Genomic DNA, 23,086 nt, shown 5'->3' on the forward strand with positions numbered 1-23,086 from the left:
CTGAACCCTCCAGGTCATCAATGTTATTTTTGAAATTCAAAGATAAATAATTTTAAATAAAAATAAATATTTTGAAAGATTTGATGGTTTTTTCCACTTATTATTATTATTAATTACACTTTATTCATTTTGTATCCCCCCATAAGCCCCTCCCTCCTCCCCTCCCGGTCCCACCCTTCCTCCCCTTTCTGCATGCATGCCCCTCCCCAAGTCCACTGATAGGAGAGGTCTTCCTCTCCTTCTTTCTGATCTTAGACTATCAGTTCTCATCAGAAGTGGCTGCATTGTCATCTTCTGTGGCCTGGTAAGGCTGCTCCCCCCTCAGGGGGAGGTGATCAAAGAGCAGACCAATCAGATTATGTCAGAGGCAGTCCCTCTTCCCATTACTATGTAACCCACTTGGACACTGAACTGCCCTCATTAGCCATTAAGGAAATGCAAATCAAAACAACCCTGAGATTTCACCTTACACCCATCAGAATGGCCAAGATCAAAAACTCAAGTGACAACACATGCTGGAGAGGTTGTGGAGAAAGGGGAACCCTTCTCCACTGCTGGTGGGAATGTAAACTTGTACAACCATTCTGGAAATCAATCTGGCGCTTTTTATGAGAAAATTTCCCCACCCTAGGCTTCCTCCAGACAATGAGAAATTATACAGAAAAAAGCCATTGTTTGCATAAACATTCAGATAAAATGTGATATAATCACCTTTGTAACATGGTATCAGAATATTTTTAAAATGATTTTTTCACATTGCATATTGGTTCTGTGATGTTTATACTATTGTTAGCTTTGAAATTTTGTTTATGCTTTCTAATATCACAATATAATTTATGTTTTCTGAAGATGCTTAACAGAGGTATATTGCTAGCCCTTTACACATTTGAAAGTTTATTTCACCAAATAAAAATACTCCAACTTGAAATAAATATATTACAATATTTAATACTGTTGACTTGACAAATAAACATCTATGATAATAAATTATTATATCTTGACTGTATGAATAAAACACATGTGGTAGCTCCTTCCTCCTCGGCACAGCGGCACAGCAGACTCATCTTTCTCAGCGCAGACCTAACTGCCTGGGGTATACAGCCACTGAAGCGGAGCCCCAAGCCCTTCAGCGACAGGCAAAAGCCACAGTACGTGTCCTGGAGTCCCAGATTCGCGCGGCGGCTGCACCATCCTCCCAGGTCGCGAATCTGCTAGACGCCATACTAGCTCCGCAGGATCACCATCACTGACTGTAGGGCCCGCCCAATCCCACAGTGACAGAGAATACGCTATATACTCACCAAAACCAGGCAGAAACGTCATACAACCTGGACACACCAGGCGCTGGGCCTCCCAAGCTTGGAGAGCACAGTGAAGAGACCCCAGGACTTCCCAGAAAGCATCAGGACTAGCGACCCAGTCTCCAGTTACAGCGGGACTTGGCAGCAGAGCAGCACTGAGCTGGCTGGGGCACAACAGCCCTTCAGTTTAAGACTAAACAGGGCCAAACCAGAGAACAGAGAGCCTGGTTACCCCATCCCTGCTGATGTGACCACCCTGAAATCTCCAGCTGCAGCAAGACCTCAGAACCTGGCAGTGACAGCAGCACAGAACTGGTGGAGCACATCAAAGAAGCAGGGCCAAACCAGAGAGCAGAGAGCCCGGATACCCCATCTCTGCCAAGTGACATGCCTGTAAGTGAGTGCTCCCTTGAGAATCTGCAGATCCCCAGATCCTGGGTCTTCTAAAACAGAAGCCAGGCATCGAACCCCCTCCCACCCACATACCCACTTTGGGAAACAGAGGGGCACTAGGGACATTGAAGTTCCTGCTCTGTGGGTCTAACTGAGGAGTTAAGGCAGTTAATGCCAGAAACTGTGCTGTGATCATCACTAGTGCCTGCGACATATACAGTGCAGAACCCCTCCCACACACTCAAGGGTTCAACATTAGCCATCACTCTGTCCCTCGAGACACACGTCCACACACACACACACACACACACACACACACACACACACACACACTCGTGCACGCTTGCATTTGCCCCGTTTGCGCCTGCGTACTTTCCTCCCACAGGTACAGCTAATCCTCAGCACACGTTGAGAGTTCTCAGCTTCCTGAAGAACTCTCCACACGCCAGAGAGAGACAGTACCAGTCTGATCTGCAGAATCCAAAAACAAACAGGGAAGGTTTCAGATAAGCCAATGGCCAGGGGTAGGCGAAAGAACACTTCCAACATAAATCAGGACATCATGACTTCACCAGCAAACCCCAAAATCGAGGGATACTCCAATTCAGCAGAAGCACAGGAAAATGATTTCAAAGCCATACTTGCCCAATTATTTGAGGCTTATAAAGAGGAAACGAACAAGTCTTTCAAAGAGCTGGCCAGTCAATTGGAGGCAAAGAAAGAAGAAATAGACAATATCTTTAAAGAAACACAGGCAAACATAGCCAAACAAATAGATACACAAGTAGAGGAAAAATTAGTGGCATATAAAAAGGAAATGAAAAAAGAAATAGAGGCCATGGTAGAGAGACAGGAATCCAAATTCAAACACATGAAAGAAATCTTGCAAGGCATGAAAACAGAATTAGAATCAATAAAGAAAACACAAACTGAGAAAACCCTTGAGCTGGAGAACTTAGAGAAAAGATCAGGAACCACAAAAGTAAGCATCACCAACAGAATACAAGAGATGGAAGAGAGAATCTCTGGAGCTGAAGACACACTAGCAGAAATTGATACTTCTCTCAAAGAAAAAGTAAAATCAGAAAAGTTCCAATCACAGAATATCCAAGAAATCAAGGATGCTATATAAAGACAAAATCTAAGAATAATAGGAATTCATGAAAATGAAGACTCCAGACTCCAAGGTCCAGAAAATATTTTCAAGAAAATCATAGAAGAAAACTTTCCCAACTTAAAAAAAGAGATGTCCATAAATATACAAGAGGCCTACAGAACTCCAAATAGACTAGACCAGAAAAAAAACACATCACGTCACATCATAGTCAAAACACTAAAACTACAAAACAAAGAAAAGATATTAAAAGCAGCAAGGGAAAAAGGCCAAGTAACATATGAAGGTAGACCTATCAGAATCACACCGGACTTCTCATCAGAAACTATGAAAGCCAGAAGGGCCTGGGCAAGTATCATGGAGACTCTAAGAGAGCACAAATGTCAACCCAGACTACTATACCCTGCAAAGCTTTCAATCAACATAGATGGAGAAAACAAAATATTCCATGACAAAACTAAATTTACACAATATCTACACAGCAAACCAACCCTACAGAAGCTACTAGAAGGAAAACTCCAATCCAACGAAAACAACTTCACCCAAGAAAACATGGCATACAGATAATATCCCAACAAAAATGAAAAGAAAACAAGCAATGAAACAGGGTAAGATCACCGACTCCATTACAAAAGGAACTAACATGCATTGGTCACTATTATCTATCAATATCAATGGACTCAACTCACCAATAAAAAGACACAGGCTAACAGAATGGTTGCGGAAACAGGATCCAACATTCTGTTGCATCCAAGAAATGCACCTATGCAACAAAGATAAACACTACCTCAGAGTAAAGGGCTGGAAAAATGTTTTTCAAGCAAATGGTTCCAGAAAATAAGCTGGAATAGCTATCCTAATATCTAATAAAATAGACTTTCAACCCAAGTTAATCAAAAAAGATAAGGAGGGCCACTATATTCTCATCAAAGGAAAAATCCACCAAGAGGACATTACAATCTTGAATATCTATGCCCCAAATACAAGAGCACTGACATTCCTAAATGAAACATTATTAAAGCTTAAATCATACATTGATCCTAATACCTTAATAGTGGGAGACTTCAACACTCCACTCTCACCAAGGGACAGATCAACTAGACAGACACCAAATAGGGAAATAAAAGCACTCACAGAATCCCTAAATCAAATGGACCTAATAGACGTCTACAGATCGTTTCTCCCAAACTCAAAAGAGTACACCTTCTTTTCAGCACCGCATGGAACCTTCTCCAAAATAGACCATATAGTGGGTCACAAAGCAAGCCTCAACAGATACAAAAGAATTGAAATAATCCCTTGTATACTATCTGACCACCATGGACTAAAGCTAGACATCAACAACAACAGAAACAACAAAAAGCCGACACGCACATGGAAACTGAACAACTTACTACTCAATGACAGCTGGGTTAAGGAAGAAATAAAGAAAGAAATTAAAGACTTCCTAGAATTCAATGAAAATGAAGGCACAACATACCCAAATTTATGGGACACATTGAAAGCAGTGCTCAGGGGAAAATTTATAGCACTAAGTGCCTGCAAGAAGAAATTCGTAACATCACATACAAACAACTTAATGGCCCAACTGAAAAACCTAGAAAAAAAGAAGCAGATACACCCAAGAGGAGCAGAGGGCTGGAAATAATCAAACTAAGGGCTGAAATCAATCAATTAGAAACAAGTAAAACTATCCAAAGAATCAATGAAACAAAAAGCTGGTTCTTTGAGAAAATCAACAAGATAGACAAACCCTTAGCCAAACTAACCAAAAAACAGAGAGAAACTATCCAGATCAGCAAAATCAGAAATGAAAATGGGGACATAACCACAGACACTGAGGAAATCCAAACAATCATTAGGTCATACTACAAAAGCCTATATGCCACAAAATTTGAAAATCTAAATGAAATGGGTAATTTTCTTGAAAGATTCCATCTACCAAAACTAAGTCAAGATCAGGTAGAAAGACTGAATAGCCCTATATCTCCCAAAGAAATTGAAGCAGTCATTCACAGTCTCCCCTCCAAAAAAAGCCCTGGGCCAGAAGGCTTCAGCGCAGAATTCTACAAGACCTTCCAAGAAGTGCTAACTCCAATTCTCCTCAAGCTATTCCACAAAATAGAAACAGAAGAAACACTACCAAACTCATTCTATGAAGCCACAGTCACCTTGATACCTAAACCACACAAAGACCCAACAAAAAAAGAGAACTTCAGGCCTATCTCTCTTATGAACATTGACGCAAAAATACTCAATAAAATACTTGCAAACCGAATCCAAGAACATATCAAAGATGTCATCCACCATGACCAAGTAGGCTTCATCCCCGGCATGCAAGGGTGGTTCAACATATGGAAATCCATCAATGTAATCCACTACATAAACAAACTGAAGGAGAAAAACCACATGATCATCTCCTTAGATGCTGAAAAAGCATTTGACAAAGTCCAACACCCATTCATGTTTAAAGTCTTGGAGAGATCAGGGATACAAGGCACATACCTAAAGATAGTAAAGGCAATATACAGCAAGCCTATAGCTAGCATCAAACTCAATGGAGAGAAACTTAAAGCAATCCCACTGAACTCAGGGACAAGACAAGGCTGCCCATTGTCCCCATATCTCTTCAACATAGTACTTGAAGTCCTAGCCAGAGCAATAAGACAACTAAAGGAGATCAAGGGGATACAAATCAGAAAGGAAGAGGTCAAAGTGTCACTATTTGCAGATGATATGCTAGTATATATGAGTGACCCCAAAAATTCAACCAGAGAACTCCTTCAGCTGATAAACACCTTCAGCAAAGTGGCAGGATACAAAATCAACTCAAAAAAATCAGAAGCCCTCCTATATACCAAAGACAAAAAGGCTGAGAAAGAAATTAGGGAAACAAACCCTTCACAATAGCCACTAATAACATAAAGTACCTTGGGGTGACTCTAACCAAGCAAGTGAAAGACCTGTTTGAGAAAAACTTCAAGTCTCTGAAGAAAGAAATTGAAGAAGATCTCAGAAGATGGAAAGATCTCCCGTGCTCATGGATTGGTAGGATTAACATTGTGAAAATGGCCATACTGCCAAAAGCAATCTACAGATTTAATGCAATTCCCATCAAAATACCAACTCAATTCTTTACAGACCTTGAAAAACAGATTCTCAGCTTCATATGCAGAAACAAAAAACCCAGAATCTCCAAAACGATCCTGTACAACAACAGATCATCTGGAGGTATCTCCATCCCTGATCTCAAGCTGTACTACAGAACAACAGTAATAAAAACTGCATGCTACATGCAATAGAAACAGAATGATGGATCAGTGGAATTGAATAGAAAACCCAGAAATAAACCCACACACCTATGGGTACTTGATTTTTGACAAAGAATCCAAAAACATACAATGGGAAAAAAGGCAGCATCTTCAACAAATTGTGCTAATCTAACTGGATGTCTACATGTAGAAAAATGCAAATAGATCCGTATTTATCACCCTGCACAAAATTAAAGTCCAAGTGGATCAAAGACCTCAACATAAATCCAGAAACACTAACCCTGTTAGAAAAAGTGGAGAAGAACCTTGAACTCATTGGCACAGGAGATAACTTCCTGAATAGAATACCAACAGTACATACTCTAATATTTCTTAATAAGAATTAAAAAAAAAACACTGACAATATGCATGAGTGGCAGTTTATTTTGTGTTGTTTTATTTGATTTGTGGTCCTTTTACGTTAAATTCATGACTGACAGGAAAATACAGTTTCGTATGATTAGATATTAACATGGGAAAGGAGCTGTCCCCTGGGCAGAGAACAGGCCTTGTTAGGTAGAATAGTGTGTTATGACAAGAGACTATGTTTGGGGAGATATTTGGTCTCTTTTTCAAATAAAGGAACACCCTTAAGCTTTGGAAAAAAACTTCTTTATCATTTTACACTTGTAGGTCAATAAATCAAGGTAAGAATTACAAGTCACTTAATTCCAAACTGCAATTGACTATATACACTACATTTGACTGACAAGAAAATTGTGTACCTCTACTTTTATATTTTTACTATCAGCATTTGTGTGAAATTATACAAAGTAATTTTTAAAAAATTGAATTATTTTTGTTAAGTTATAAACACCATTACATCTTGGCTTTGCACTACTTGTTATTTGTTATTATAGGATCCAGAGAAAACAGCATTTAGAGTCCTTTTAAATGTGAGAGAGAGGCTGATGCATTAAGGATCATGTTCATCAACATCAACACAGTATGTGTATCTGGTAATTATTTTCTGTTAATTATATGCTTAAATGGTTCAATTATATGACATCCAGGGTCATAAATCATAAAATACTCCCATCTACAATAAAGAAATAAGATTCTGAATGAAGATCATTGACCGTGACACCCACTGTCATCAAAGGAACTCCTGCTGATAGAGTGTTATGATCTCTCAGAACTCAATCCGAAAATTTTATAAAAATATTAGCATGTCTTCATTTACCCTACAGAATTTTGCCACAGGCCAAGTCTTCTGAATTAAAGAATTAGTATATACACACACATTTTCCAATTGATATTTAATTATTATTACCACATAAATGAATTCACCATCTTAATTGATGCATAAAGTCTATATGTACTTTTATTTTCATATAAATTTCAATTTATAAAGTTTATTAGTAAAACATAATACAATATATATCAAAGGTTTTTATTAATTCAATGATATCTAATGATATCTATATAAAAATCTTTTTTGAAAGATGTTAACAGCTAAAAATTATAAAGTGAATAAAACTAAATGCCTATAGTTACTTGAAATTTCTACCCAATTTCTTTCTTAGTATAAAAATGGGGGAAAAAAGTTTTCAACTGACGCACAAGCACACACGTGCACATGAGAGAGGGAGAGAGAGAGAGAGAGAGAAATGTTAAATGATTTGCAAAAGTTTGTTTTAGCAATGGATGTACATAAATGCCTACAGGAGTTGAGGAAATAGTCTGAGGGTAGATGTTGGCCTAGCAGTTATAAAGCTATGGTTTAGAGTATTGCACCACAAACAAATAAAACTGCAGAGTAAGTGCTATTTGCAAAACGCTTTAATTACTATATCTTTTGATTTACATACAAGAACAAGAATCCCATAGCTGTGATAAATATTAATTTTGTTTACATAAATTTTTATGTTGAATTTCTAAATGTTTTAAGTGTTAAAAAGCATTTCATCAAATCTGGTGCTCAGTTTATATGAGAATAAAAAGGATTTTAAAAAATCACATTAAAACACTGAATGTATTTTTCCAAAAATAATTTTCAGTGAATAAAGTCTATTCATAATAAACTTGATTTGTCATAATAACAGGAAACACTTTTGGAAGAAAATTAAAGAACCAACTGAAAATGCAATCACTGATTCAGAATTCGTCACTTTGGATATTTAGATAATTATTTAAAATGCCTTGTATCATTGTGCCATATAAGTATATAGATTGCATTACGTAGAGAGAGGATGAAAGACAGTAACATTTACCTTATAGATGTATTCAGTGACAAAGAGTACATGCCATGACAAACTGAGTTTATCAGTGATATATAGACCATATGATGTAGTTTTATATAATATAATTTTATAAAGAGAATGGAGAAAATGCAAACATTATAGTTTCAGTTTCTGAATGATATAAAATGCTGAGGATAAGGAAGTGTGTTTACATTTGAATCATCTCCACAGATGAAACACACAGACATGAGGGAAGAGGACAATGCTTCCGCAGTGACACAGTTTCTTCTCCTTGGATTTTCTGACCTTCCCAACCTCCAGGGATTTCTGTTTGGAATGTTTTCCACAATGTACTTGATTATCCTAATTGGAAATAGCTTTAGAATTGTGATAACCAGGCTTGATCCTGCACTGCACAAACCCATGTACTTTTTCCTGGTCAACTTTTCTTTTCTGGAAATCTGTTACATATCAGTAACTCTCCCTAGGATTCTGTACAGCATTTGGACCCAGGACAGAAATTTTTCTCTTCTGGCCTGTGCTGTACAAATGTGTTGCTTCCTAATGCTGGCAGCCACTGAAAGTATTCTCCTGGCTGGGATGTCCTACGACCGCTATGTGGCCATCTGCAACCCTCTGCACTATCCTCTGGTCATGGGCCCAGCAAAGTGCACACAGCTGGCAGCAGGGGCCTGGCTTGGTGGCATCCCTTTCCAGCTCGGGCAAACTTGTCAGATATTCTCTCTACATTTCTGTAACTAACCAAATAGACCACTTCTGTGACATCCCTCCTGTACTTAAGCCGGCATGCGGGGACACTTCTGTTAATGAGCTGTATGTCTATGCAGTTGCTATCTTGCTTGCTGCAATTCCTTTTATGTTAATACTAACATCTTACAGCAAAATCATCGCCACCATCCTGAGGCTGCCAACTGCTGAAGGATGAGCAAAAGCCTTCTGCACGTGTTCTTCCCACCTGCTGGTGGCGGCTTTATTTTTCGGCTCTGCATCTATTACCTACTTAATGGCAAGGTCAACTCGTTCTGCAGTAAGTGACAAACTCCTCTCTCTTTTCTACACCATTGTGAAGCCCATGTTCAACCCCATGATATACAGTCTTAGGAACAAGGATGTGATTGCAGCTCTGAGAAGGTTATTGCTTAGAACATAGTGTCATAGTCTTATACTCAAGTGACATAACTGCACAGTTCTCACACAATTTCCACATATGTACTTTCTCTTTGTGCTGTTAAGAACTCCCTGCAAGAAACTGTCATAGTTACTTTGAAAGCCAGCATAACATTACCTTTCATAGAAATACACTAGTCAAATAAATATGCTGTTGATGTATGTCTCATAGAACATTTTAATTTTATTAATTAAATTTACTTTTGACATTTTTCAGCATGTGGGTAATACATTTCCTATTCCTATCAAAACCCAATATCTCCATCCAAATACCTCCATGCATATAGTTCATTTTGTTTGTTTCATGACACATGGAGCTTACCTGTGGCTCTCTCTGTGACAAGTTTGAATTTATTGAATTTATTGCGGATACTCAACTAAAGCCATTGACTCATGCTCTCACTGAATGTTTTTTTTTCTGATTGCTGTATTTTTATAATTTTTATTTTTATATTAATTACAGGTTATTTACTTTGTATCCCAGCTGTAGCCCCCTCTCTCATTCCCTCCAAATCCCACCCTCCCTCATCTCCTCCCTGCCCCTCCCTGCTCCCACTGAGAGGAACTTCCATATGATCCTAGTTATCAGGTCTCATCACGACTGGCTGTAATGTCCTCTCCTGTGGCCTAGCAAGGCTGCTCCTGCTTGAGGGGGAGAGGGGGAGGCTACAAAATGTTTTTAATAGTATTTCTGAAGGCAAAGTTATGTTTCTTCCTCATATTCATAACTTGTTCTTGTCAGGAAGTTTCATTTAGGACCAGTGAAACAAAGAACAGCTGCTATGAGTTCAGAATATCATCAGCTTTGTCCTGCTCAGCTGCGGACAGTTTGTTGCCATTCTCCCTGTCCCCTGACTCTTCCATTCCTCTGTGCTATATTAATATTCTTAGAACTTTATATCGTAATATAGACATCTTCTATTAGACTGAGTGTTCAATTCTCACTTCTTACCAACTATTTATGAGACCATGTATCTGCATTCACCATGAATAAAATGAAGTACATACCATCTATTCAATATAAAATGAGTAAGCGTAATAAGTATGTTTTGATGAGTCGTATGTATAACTATAAATTACTAATGTTAATAATCTCTTTAATCTTAACATTGATATTTTCTCTTACTCTTCTGTTTTGTACCATATTAGGATTAATGATTATAGTGGCATATCAATTACTTGTTGAAGCATAGATTAATTTAATTGATGAAGTAATGAAACTTTCTGTGTTCTGTCACATTTTGGTAAATGTAGAGACTATAAAGCAATGAAATTTGAAAGTAATATCGAGCCTACCATATCTCGATATTATTGCTGCATTCACATGATGATGGATGCTTCTATGAACTTATTTTCAAATCCTCAAATGCCTATAACAGTTAATTTTATATCTATATCATAAATTATACTAAATATTACAGAATTTTATTTATAAGTGTTCTGACCATATTTATTAGGAATATAGTGTGTTTGTTTCATCACCCCTCACACAATGGCATATATTGCTGGTCTTTGGTATGTACGTATGTATGTGTGTATGTATCCACTTTACATCCCTAGTACAGCCCCCTCCCTCTTCTCTCAGTCCAGCACTTTCTCTCCCTTTTCCCCTCCTCTTTTTCTCAGAAAAAGTGGGCCTATCCCCACCCCCCAACACACACACACACACACACACACACACACCCAGCACATCAGGTCACATCAAGACTAAGCTCATCTTCTTCCACATCTCAGCTGAGGGAACACAAACCAAAATCAGACAAGAGAGTCTGTGTCAGAAACATCCCCATTCTAATTGTGAGGAGACCCTCATGAAGACCAAGCTGCCCATCAGCTACCTATGTGTAAGTGACCTGGGTTAGTCAGTGCATGTTCTTTGGTTGGTCTCTGTGAGCCCGCATGATCCTCGTCTAATTGACTCTGTTGGTCTTCTTGTGGAAGTCTTAGCCCCTCTAGGTCACTCTGTCCTTTCCCCAACTCCTCCGTGTTGGCATAACGTTCTTGTGGAATGTATACAATGTGCCCTTGTTCGTTCAAATGCTGATTTCTCTACCCCACTATCTGGTTTCAATCTAAACATTGCATTATTATGCTTATTCTAAGCATTGCTTGTCTCAAGTTTGTATAAACATGCCAGCAATTATACTCTATATTGTCAATTAAACAACAGCCCAATGCTGAGCAATGGAGAAGATAGGATGGGACATCCTGGTCCAGAGAGGGGAGGAGAAGGAAGCAGGAGGGAGGAGCAGAAAAATGGCAGGAGACAATTTGGAACCACATGGAAATATGAACTGGACCTAAGTCAGGACTAAAAGCAAGTATAATGGATAAAATCTAAATGGTAGACAACTATGCCAGCTTGGAGGTTTAAGATGGAGTAATCATTACCCAGCACTGTGCTCTAGTTAAAGTGGGTGGGTTGGTGTCCTACCCCCTCCACTGGATATAGGAGGTGGTCACTTCAGTTTTCATATGTCACACTGCTAAGAGAATCACTAGAATCACTCCCATATCCTCTCAGCATTCTACCTCAGCGCAGGTCTCCACTGATTTCCCTCCTTTCTTCAAACCCTCTCACCTCCTATTCCTGCTCTCTTCCTTCCTGATTCCCACCCTTGTTCCCTTGTCTACCCCTCTCCAACTGGGTTCTTTCTCTTCATCCACTTCCAATGTCTATTTTATTTCCCCTTTTGAAGGAGATTCATGCACCCTCCCTTATGCCCTCCTTGTTGCTTAGCTTCTTTGGGTCTGTGGATTGTAGACTGTTTATCCTGTACTTTATGTCTTATACCAAGTACACATTAGCATATACTGTGTGTTTCTTTTTGGACTGAGTTACCTCACTGGAAGATACTAATTTTTTAAGGTTATTTTCATGAAAGTACATAGTATACTTATGGCACACATCCTCTTAAAGCCCTTCCTGCCCTGTCTTCTTGCTGTATTTCTGTTTCTTTCTCTGTCTGTCTATAATCTATCTATCTATCTATCTATCTATCTATCTATATCTATGAATATCTCTCCCGCTCTTCCCTTTCTCTTTCTCACATAGGTTTCATACATATGATTTGAAACATATATCATTATCAATAAATTACAGAATCCATAAAAAGACAGAAAACAAGAAACAATTGATATTTCATAAATTAAAAATACCAAGTGACATTTCTGAGAAATAACTAATTAAGTTAAGATTTTTTTTCAGTTGTTTACATTTTTCTGTTAAGGACATAATTTGTTATTTTTCATGGCTGCAAACACAAGCATTGTGTACATATGTCACCTTTTCTTTATTCATGCATCTTTCAAGTGATAGCTAGTTAGGCTACCAAACTTACCTGTCATGACTAGTGCTGCACTGAACACTGATGTGGCAGTACCTCTGCGATGAGCTGATACAGGAGCATTGAAAGAGTATGCTGAGGCAGCATAGCTTGATCATATAGTTAATTTATTTTTAGTTTGGATAAACTTTAATGCTCATTTCCATAGATGCTAGACTGTTTTGTGCTCTACAAAACTATTCAATGCTTCTCTCTTTTTGTTCTCACCAGCTTTATGTAATTCTTTTCTTTATTTTTATTTTCTGGGTATGTGTATTTGTACATACATGTGTGAGTTTGTGTGCATCATTAGGGCAGGTGCCACAGGAAGTAAGACAAGCATGTTAGATACTTTGAAAATTTGTTTTTAATTGCTAACTTACCATTCCAGCCCTGTTATTTTCATAATGACTGAAATTTAGACTGTGGCAAATAAAATCTCAGTGTAGTTATGATCTATGTTTCTTTGATCACTACTCAGGTCGAGCATATTACCCTGTGTATAGTGGACATCTGTGTTTTATTTCTGTAAACTGTCAGTGTCATTATTCCATTTTTATTTTGGGTAATTTTAATTATCTTCCCATTTAGTTTTTTTTAAGTCTTTAAATATTCTAAATATTAATCCTATGCCAGACATATGGCTAGAAAGATTCTATAAGAAACATCTTTAGTTGACAGTTTTATTTGTTGTAGAGACACTTTTTCAATTCACGAAATCATTTTTTATGCTTATAGGATACAAATAAGAAAGTTATACTTCTTTCTTGGTCTGGTGTATCTTGTAAGTACTTGGACATCATTCTTAGACTTTGTTTTACTGATGAGATTTTAAAACTTCAATGAACCTATAGAATGCCAGTCACCACAATGAATTAATTAAATGCCACCCTTCTTATGCCTAACAGCAGGTCATTTCAGAATCTGTGCTGAATGTGTGGTTCTAGACGGGAGGTAGCATTTACACGAATACCCAGGTATACAAGCACACTGCGTCATAAATGGAGTCAAAATTGCCTTTAAAATTGAGTCCCTCAGGGCAAAGTAAATTCTGGAAAATGACTGCTGAACTAAGAATGTAAAAAATTAGACTGATACTAACAAATTTGTATTTCCATCTAGTATTAGCAATACTAGAAGTTCAACTGAAATATAGAAAATTTTAGTTAAAAAGAAAATAAAATAGAATTTATCAAAACATGAGTGACTTACAAAGATTTGAAAGCAAAGAAAAAATAAATCTTTGTAAAAGGCTTTTCAATCATTGAAATTTTATTTTCCTCCAGTACTTGACTGTGTGTGCTATAACATTGACGAGCTAGGTAAGGCGGCCACAGTACAATAACTAGCAGCGTGAGTCTTACGAAGGTATTAACTGAGCCTAATTAGCTGTCAGACCTGCTCCACATGAGGGTGTTTATGTCTGTTACTATACAGCTGGTCAAAACCCCTTGGATAGGAAATTCATAGGAACTGGATCGGGATCTGCTTGATTTTTTTAATTTTAATTTAAATTTAAAATTACGCTTTATTTAATTTGTATCCCCCCTCTAGTTCCCTCCCTCCTTCCCTCCCAATCCCTCCTTCTTCTCCCTTCTCCATGCATGCCCCTCCCCAAGTCCACTGGTAGGAGAGGGTTTTTTCTTTTTTTTTCTTCCTTTTGATCCTAGTCTCCTAGGTCTCATCAGGAGTGGCTGCATTGTTTAACTTCCTTTTAAATATTATGTATGTGCTGCTTCCAAAATTGCTCAGAGTAATGCATCTTTTAGTTTGTAGTGGTTAATGCAGATACTTTGCACCGGTTAAAGTGCTAAGAGCCAGGGAATAGATGCCCAGTTACAGATGTGACATCTATATCAGCCTCCTTCACCCCAACATTCGGAAAACATCTTGAAAAACTAGGTATAAGGTCTTCACATATTCTGGATATTAGCCCTCTGTCAGATGTAGGGTTGGTGAAGATCTTTTCCCATCAGAAGACAAGGAACAGGAGAGAAGCCTACCACAGAGGGCCTCTGAAAGATCATACCCAGCAGGAGATCAAAGCAGATGCTGAGACTCATAGCCAAACCTAGGACAGAGTGTAGGGAATCTTATGAAAGAAGGGGGAGTTAGAAAGACCTAGAGGGGACAGGAGCTCCACAAGGAGACCAACAAAGCCAAAATATCTGGACCCAGAGGGGCCAGTGGATACTGATGAATCAACCAAAGACCATGCATGGAGAGGACCTAGACCCCCTGCTCAGATGTAGCCCATGGGTAGCTCAGTCTTCATGTGGGACTCCTAGTAAAGGGAGCAGGGGCAGTCTCTGGCATAAAATTGGTTGTCTGCTCTTTGATCACCTCCCTCTGGTAGAGTGGCATTACTAAGCCACAGAGAAAGAGGATCCAGACAGTCCTGATGAGACCTGATATGCTAGGGTCATATAATAGGTGAGTCCCCTATCAGTGGACTAGGGAAGTGGTGTGAGGAAGAAGGGTGGGACTAGGAGGAGATGTGGGAAGGGCAACAGCCTAGTGTTATACCCAGTTCCCGAGCCCCCAAAAGATCTCCAGGAATCGACTCCGTTGCAAAACACATGAGGGTCTCTTTGTATTGAAAAATTACAAGCTGCAGCTTGGGCTACACAGCCACACCGCCGAAGCAGTGGGAGCTGAGCGCCCCGCCCCAAGTTAGTTGGGTGATTTATAAGATTCTGGTCCCTCCCAGCATGCCCATGGCAGGGGCAATTCCTGCCTGGCAAGCATCTATTGGTCAAAATGCTACATTTTGAATTGATTGGCTATAGGAAGGTCCCCAGACCATAATGACCTGGTGTCCCTCCCTAGGGGGATGGGCCAGTTTCCTAGCAACTGTTATCTTTAGTAGATGGGAAAGAATGCAGTAAGGCCATCCTTCCCCTCAGGGCATTACTAGACTTCTCCACCCACATAGTTTAGGCCTTAATCTGCTAATTTTTAATCTTTTTTGGTCTCTCATTTCCCCCTTTCCCATGATCATTTGAAGACCCAATCTTGGGTCTTCCAGATATGACCCCTTGTATTTTATAGATTTATTTTTTTATAATGGGATCTGGGGTCCCTTCAGGGTGGATATAGGGGTAGTAAGCCAAGGAGAACTATTATAGGGTCTCTCTAGGTTTTTAGCCCAGTTGCTGCAATATTAGTGTTCATTTCAGCTAAGCAGATGCCCAAGATAATAGCTAATGCCAGGGAGCCCCTTTTGACTTAGCATTTCAGCCTGCTAGGGGGGATTTGGGGGAAGATCTGTCTTCTGGAGCTTCTTCGAGCTGACCGTTGGACCGTAGGCATCAGGGGCTAGGGAGGCTGAAATGCCAGTCAAAGGCTGGGCAATGGGGAAGTCCCAAGCATCTGGTTAGTTGATCCACCCGAAGAGGCAGGGAGCAATCATGTCAGTTTCCAGGAAGTCCAGATTTCAGCTTGCAGTCCACAGCTGATCCCGGAACAGAGTTAAACAGGTGAAAATCTGCTGAGACAAATTTAGACTGGAGACAGAAGTTAAAATTTGTCTATAAATGGGAAAGATCAGGGAAAATCTCATCTGCGATCCTTTTGAGCTATGCCAGATCCAGGTCACATCCTGAAACTCATATGAAAGTTTAGTACACAAAAGGAAATATACAATTTTAAATACTCAGAAATGTAACATATCAGAAAACTGAACATTTTGAGAGTAACAGGTTAAACTGCATCCCACTGAATGAGTATCAGCTGTTTGTTTTATAACCTTTATACACAACCTAAGTGTTTCCATAGTAACATTTTTTTCTGTGGGCATAGCTGTTGGTAATTAGCCACGAATGGAGCTTGGCCATTTTTATACACTCAGCATATACTTTTAGCTCCCATTTTTATGTTTATACTGGAGAGTTAGGCAGAAATACATTGCTGGCTTTAGTACAAAACCCTGGATGCTTGTACCCTTTAACAAAGCAACTAGAAGGAATAGATTTAAGATATTTTTGTGTCAAAATTTACCCCAGAAATGGCAGATATTAAGAATAGTAAAAGTATGACTTTTGGGTCAGATATACACATTAAACAGATGTTTTTAAAATAACGAGAAGCACCTTTAGTCTATCTCTAGAAGCCAACAAAGGAAATTAAAATCTTAACCTGGTGACTGAATAATAAGCAGTTAATGCTCCATTAACTTATCAGAACTCTATTGATTAATGCCAAAACTCTGAACTTCTGAAATCTTTATAACATAAGCACAACAGTAGCAAAGAGGGGGGGGGGAGAAATTTAAAATATCTCTCATTTTTAATCTGCTTTAAAATATTTTTTATCTCTTATAACTCATAATTATATACTTTAAAAATTTACTTAGACTCTCTAATCTTTTGCATTTATCAACCCTGAAACATTTTCTCAGACCAAATAACACTCTCTAGATTTTTATAACCTAAACTCCTGTATCCTCAGACCCTATATAAGCTCCATTTATTTATCTTAAGACACAGGCAACTAACATGAGTCCTGTGAGCAAGACAAACCTGTTTTTTTTTTTTAAATAAGAGATCTAGTACCTAGTAGTTTTAGCTAATGAACTGATCAATGAGCTAACAGTCGATCTAGTTGTCTTCTCTCTAGCTGCAAAGCTACCATAAGCTTAGCATAGCCGTCAAGGTGTTCAGAGACCTGAGAAGGATAAATTATAAGCTAAATAAATATTTCAATCCATGTGCCAATTAAAATGACAGGGATGGAGGGGCAAGATGGCGGCGCCGGGAGGACTCTCATTCTGAGCAGCAGCACAGCAGGATCAGCACAGTGACCAGCAATCAGAACTCTCGGCCATAAAACACAGTCATTGTGTTTCCCAGGTGAGAGGATACCCCACGGTGGGGGATTCAATCAGCTTTTAACTCACCCAGCTAAACCGCGGAAGAGATCCCGGTTCTGCCAGACGCTTGGCTGCCGGCCGCCAGCCCCAGCCCCAGCCCAGAGCCACAAGCCAGTGTCTCTGGTCACTGTCCCAGACTGAACCGTGTGCACCACACTATCAGAGACTGGAATTTTCAGTCGAGAGATAACCCCAGGGTACAGGAAACGATTGGGACCGGCCTTAGGTCACCCATACATCCCCTGGAAAAGACTCGGGCGGGTTGCACGGGCACCCCAGGAGCCAGCCCGGAGCCAGAGCCCGGGACCCAGGTTCCGGCACAGAGCCCTGCCTGCCTGTGCGCCTGATTCGCCGCCAGAGATAGAAACGGCGGGTCTGATCTCAGAGCACTCAGCTCACCCCCAACCTGAAAAGGTCCCCGGAAAATTACACAGCTTAGGGAGGCACTCAGGCTCCCAAAAGCCGCAAAGGCAGACACAGGCAGTTTCTGCGCACCAGACAGCTGGCAGAGACTGAGCCGCCATCACACAGCTGTGCTCCAGGCACAGGCAGTTTCTGCGGCCAGCCAGCTGGCGGACACTGAGAAGTGTGCACCAGGGCAAAAAAAGACATTGGGAGTCCGTGTCTCCAGAGAATCCACGGGGAAGGAAACTGTACTGACCTAAATCACCCAATCCTTCCCTAGAAAAAGTCTAGCAGTCTAGTGGGGCCGAGGCGCCAGCACTCAGCTGTGCTCCAGACAAGGCACAAACAGTTGAGGCACGCCTGATGTCCAACTGAGGCACAGCAGCTGATCATTAAATTTACAAGAAACCCAGAAACAGGGCAGCTACCCTCAGGACTTCCCTGGGTGAGAGGAGAACCCTCTCGACTAACAAAGACCACAGTTACCACTCAGGTCTATATCCCTGAGGTGAGCAACTCCTGAAAAAACACCAGCCATCCAGGGACTATACCCAAAAAGCTGAGAAGACATCCTTCAGGAAAAACCAGCTTTCTGCAAAGGGGATTCTCTCCACCACAGGATCCCCAGGAACCACCAGAAAATAACCCCAAACACCTAAGATAACACAATGGGTAGAGGCCAGCGAAAAAGCTCAAGCAACAAAAGACAAAGCAATATGGCATCTCCAGAACCCAGTTACCCAGGGGCAAGTAGGCCTGGACACCCCACCATAACTGAAATCCAAGAAGATGACCTAACAAGTATGCTCATGAAGATGATAACAGAGGAAACAAATAAGATTCGTAAAGACATAGAGGAAGATAAACTCAAACAGAATATTGCCATCCGTAAAGAAATAGAGGAAGCTGCAGCCAAACAGTTTATGGCCTTTAGAAAGGAAATGCTTAAAACACTGAATGAAATGATAGAAACAGAGTTGAAGGAACTAAAAAAAAAACAGGAAAGTACAATCAGACAGGTGAAGGAAGTAAACAAAACAACTTAAGACCTGAAGATAGAATTGGAAAAATTAAAGAAAACACAAATGGAAGAAATAATGGAAAGGAAGAATCTAGGGAAGAAAACAGGAACTACAGAGATAAGCATAACCAACAGACTACAAGAGATGGAAGAAAGAATCTCAGGTGTAGAAGATACAATGGAAGAAATCGATGTATCTGTCAAAGAAAATGTTAAATCCGAAAAATTCCTGACACAGACCGTCCAAGAAATGCAAGACAATATGAAAAGACAAAACCTAAGAATAATAGGTATAGAGGAAAAAGAAGACTCCCTTCTCCAAGGCCCAGAAAATATTTTCAACAAAATCATTGAAGAAAATTTCCCCAAGCTAAAGGAGAGGCCAATTAGAATACATGAGGCCTACAGAACACCCAACAATTTTGACCAGAAAAGAAAATCCTCCCGCCACATAATAATCAAAACAGTAAGTATACAGAACAAAGAAAAAATACTAAAAGCTGCAAGGGAAAAAGGCCAAGTAACATATAATGGCAAACCCATTAGAATCACACCTGACTTTTCAACAGAGACTATGAAAGCCAGAAGGGCCTGGACGGATATCATGCAGACCTTAAGAGAACACAGATGTCAGCCAAGGCTACTATACCCCGCAAAACTCTCAGTCCTCATAGATGGAGAAAACAAGATATTCAATGACAAAAACAAATTTCAACAATACCTACAAACAAATCCAGCATTACAGAAGAAACTGGAAGGGAAAATATAACCCAAGAAAGCTAGCTACATTCAAGAAAACACAGGAAATAAATAACCTCACTTCAGTAAAACAAAAAGCAACCAAGCACACAACAGTATGACCATAGCCAACATCAAAATCAAGAGATCTAACAGCCACTGGTCATTAAACTCTCTCAACATCAATGGACTCAACTCTCCAATAAAAAGACACAGATTAACAGAATGGATACGTAAACAAAACCCAGAAATCTGTTGCATACAAGAAACACACCTAAGACACAAAGATAGACATTACCTGAGGGTAAAGGGTTGGAAGACGACTTTCCAAGCAAATGGATGCAAGAAGCAAGCAGGAGTAGCCATTCTAATATCTGATAAAATAGACTTTCAACCAAAATTAATCAAAAGAGATGGGGAAGGACACTTCATACTCATCAAGGGAAAATTCTACTAAGAAGACATCACAATCCTGAACATCTATGCCCCAAATACAAGGGCACCCACATTTGTGAAAGAAACATTGATAAAATTTAAAGCACATATAGATCCCCACACATTAATAGTGGGAGACTTCAACACCTCACTCTCAACAAAGGACAGGTCAACAAAACAGAAATTAAACAAAGAAACAATGTCTCTGACATAGGTCATGAATCAAATGGACCTAACAGACATTTACAGAACTTTACACCCAAACACAAAAGAATTTACCTTCTTCTCAGCACCTCATGGAACCTTCTCCAAAATAGACCATATAGTGGGTCACAAAGCAAGCCTCAACAGATACAAGAAGATTGAAATAATCTCATGTATCTTGTCTGATCACCATGGAATAAAGCTGGACCTCAACAATAACAGAAATAACAAAAAGCCTACACATACATGGAAACTGAACAACTTGTTACTAAATGACAGCTGGGTCAGGGAAGAAATAAAGAAAGAAATTAAAGTCTTTCTAGAAATCAATGAAAATGAAGACACAACATACCCCAACTTGTGGGACACAATGAAAGCAGTGCTAAGAGGAAAGTTCATAGCAGTAAGTGCCTTCAAGAAGAAATTTGAGACAGCTCATTCAAGCACCCTAATGGCTCACTTAAAAACCCTAGAAAAAGAAGAAGCAGACACACCAAGAAGGAGTAGACGGCTGGAAATAATCAAACTCAGGGCTGAAATCAATCAATTAGAAACAAATAAAACAATTCAAAGAATCAATGAAACCAAGAGCTGGTTCTTTGAGAAAATCAACAAGATCGACAAACCCTTAGCCAGGCTAACTAAAAGGCAGAGAGACACCACCCAAATCAACAAAATCAGAAATGAAAAGGGGGATATAACTACAGACACTGAGGAAATCCAAACAATCATTAGGACTTACTTCAAAAGTCTATATGCCATAAAATTTGAAGATCTAAATGAAATGAACAATTTTCTTGATCAATTTGACTTACCAAAGCTGAATCAGGACCAGGTAAATCAACTAAATAGTCCTATATCCCCCAAAGAAATAGAAGCGGTCATCAAAAGTCTCCCATCCAAAAAAAGCCCAGGACCAGATGGCTTCAGCGCAGAATTCTACCAGACCTTCAAAGAAGAGCTAACACCAATTATCTTCAAACTATTCCATAAAATAGAAACAGAAGGAACATTACCAAACTCATTCTATGAAGCCACAGTCACCTTGGTACCTAAACCTCACAAAGACTCAACAAAGAAAGAGAATTTCAGGCCAATCTCCCTTATGAACATTGATGCAAAAATACTTAACAAAATACTTGCAAACTGAATGGTGGATCAATGGAACCGAACAGAAATAAACCCACACACTTATGGACACCTGATCTTTGACAAAGACGTCAAAACCATACAATGGAAAAAAGATAGCATCTTCAACAAATGGTGCTGGTCTAACTGGATGTCTACATGTAGAAAAATGAAAATAGATCCATACTTGTCACCCTGCACAAAACTGAAGTCCAAGTGGATCAAAGACCTCAACATAAAACCAGACACATTAAATCGGCTTGAAAAAAAAGTGGGAAATACCCTAGAACTCATTGGTACAGGGGGAAACTTCCTGAACAGAACACCAACAGCACAGACTTTAAGAGCAACAACCAATAAATGGGACCTCATGAAACTGAAAAGCTTCTGCAAAGCAAAGGACACCGTCATCAAAACAAAGCGACCACCTACAGATTGGGAAAGAATCTTCACCAACCCTTTATCTGACAGAGGACTCATATCCAGTATATATAAAGAACTAAAGAAGCTGAAAAGCAGCAAACCAAGTAATCCACTTAAAAAATGGGGAACAGAGCTAAACAGAGAATTCTCTGTAGAGGAATACCGAATGGCAGAGAAGCACTTAAAGAAATGCTCAACCTCACTAGCCATTAGGGAAATGCAAATCAAAACAACCCTGAGATTTCACCTTATACCCATGAGAACAGCCAAGATAAAAAACTCAAGTGACAACACATGCTGGAGAGGTTGTGGAGAAAGGGGAACCCTTCTCCACTGCTGGTGGGAATGTAAACTTGTACAACCACTCTGGAAATCAATCTGGCGCTTTCTCAGGCAACTAGGAATAGCGCTTCCTCAAGATCCAGCCATACCACTACTGGGCATATATCCAAAAGAGGCTCAAGTACACAAAAAGAACATTTGCTCAACCATGTTTGTAGCAGCTTTATTTGTAATAGCCAGAAGCTGGAAACAACCCAGATGCCCCTCAACTGAAGAATCGATGCAGAAATTGTGGTACATCTACACAATGGAATATTACTCAGCAATGAAAAATAAGGAAATCATGAAATTTACAGGTAAATGGTGGGATCTGGAAAGGATCATCCTGAGTGAGTTGTCCCAGAAGCAAAAGGACACACACGGTATATACTCACTCATATAGACATACAACATAGGACAAACCCACTAAAACCTGTGCATCTAAAGAAACTAAGCAAGAGAGAGGGCCCTAACTAAAATGTCCAATCCCCATCCGGAAAGGCAAAGAGGATGGACATCAGAAGAAGAAGAAAACAGGAAACAACCTAGGAACCTACCACAGAGGGCCTCTGAAAGCCTCTGCCCTTCAGACTATCAAAGCAGATGCTGAGCCTGATGGGCAACTGTTGGGCAGAGTGAATGGAATTTTAGGTAAGAACTGGGAAATAGTAAGAGCTGGAGAGGACAGGGTCTCCACAAGGAGAGCAACAGAACAAGAAAATTTG

At 39.6% G+C, this 23,086-nt stretch overlaps 1 protein-coding gene and 1 pseudogene across 2 annotated transcripts in view; both read left to right on the top strand.

Moving 5' to 3' along the window:
- The window catches only part of LOC110543637 (olfactory receptor 10AG1-like), a 186,092-nt gene that overhangs the window by 65,220 nt on the left and 97,786 nt on the right, over positions 1 to 23,086 (top strand). The gene's annotated exons all lie outside the window — the stretch shown is intronic.
- On the top strand, positions 8,534 to 9,473 carry LOC110543373 (olfactory receptor 10AG1-like; annotated as a pseudogene).

This window comes from Meriones unguiculatus, chromosome 7 (genome assembly GCF_030254825.1).
Source record: "Meriones unguiculatus strain TT.TT164.6M chromosome 7, Bangor_MerUng_6.1, whole genome shotgun sequence".
Classification (NCBI taxonomy): Eukaryota; Metazoa; Chordata; class Mammalia; order Rodentia; family Muridae; genus Meriones; species Meriones unguiculatus.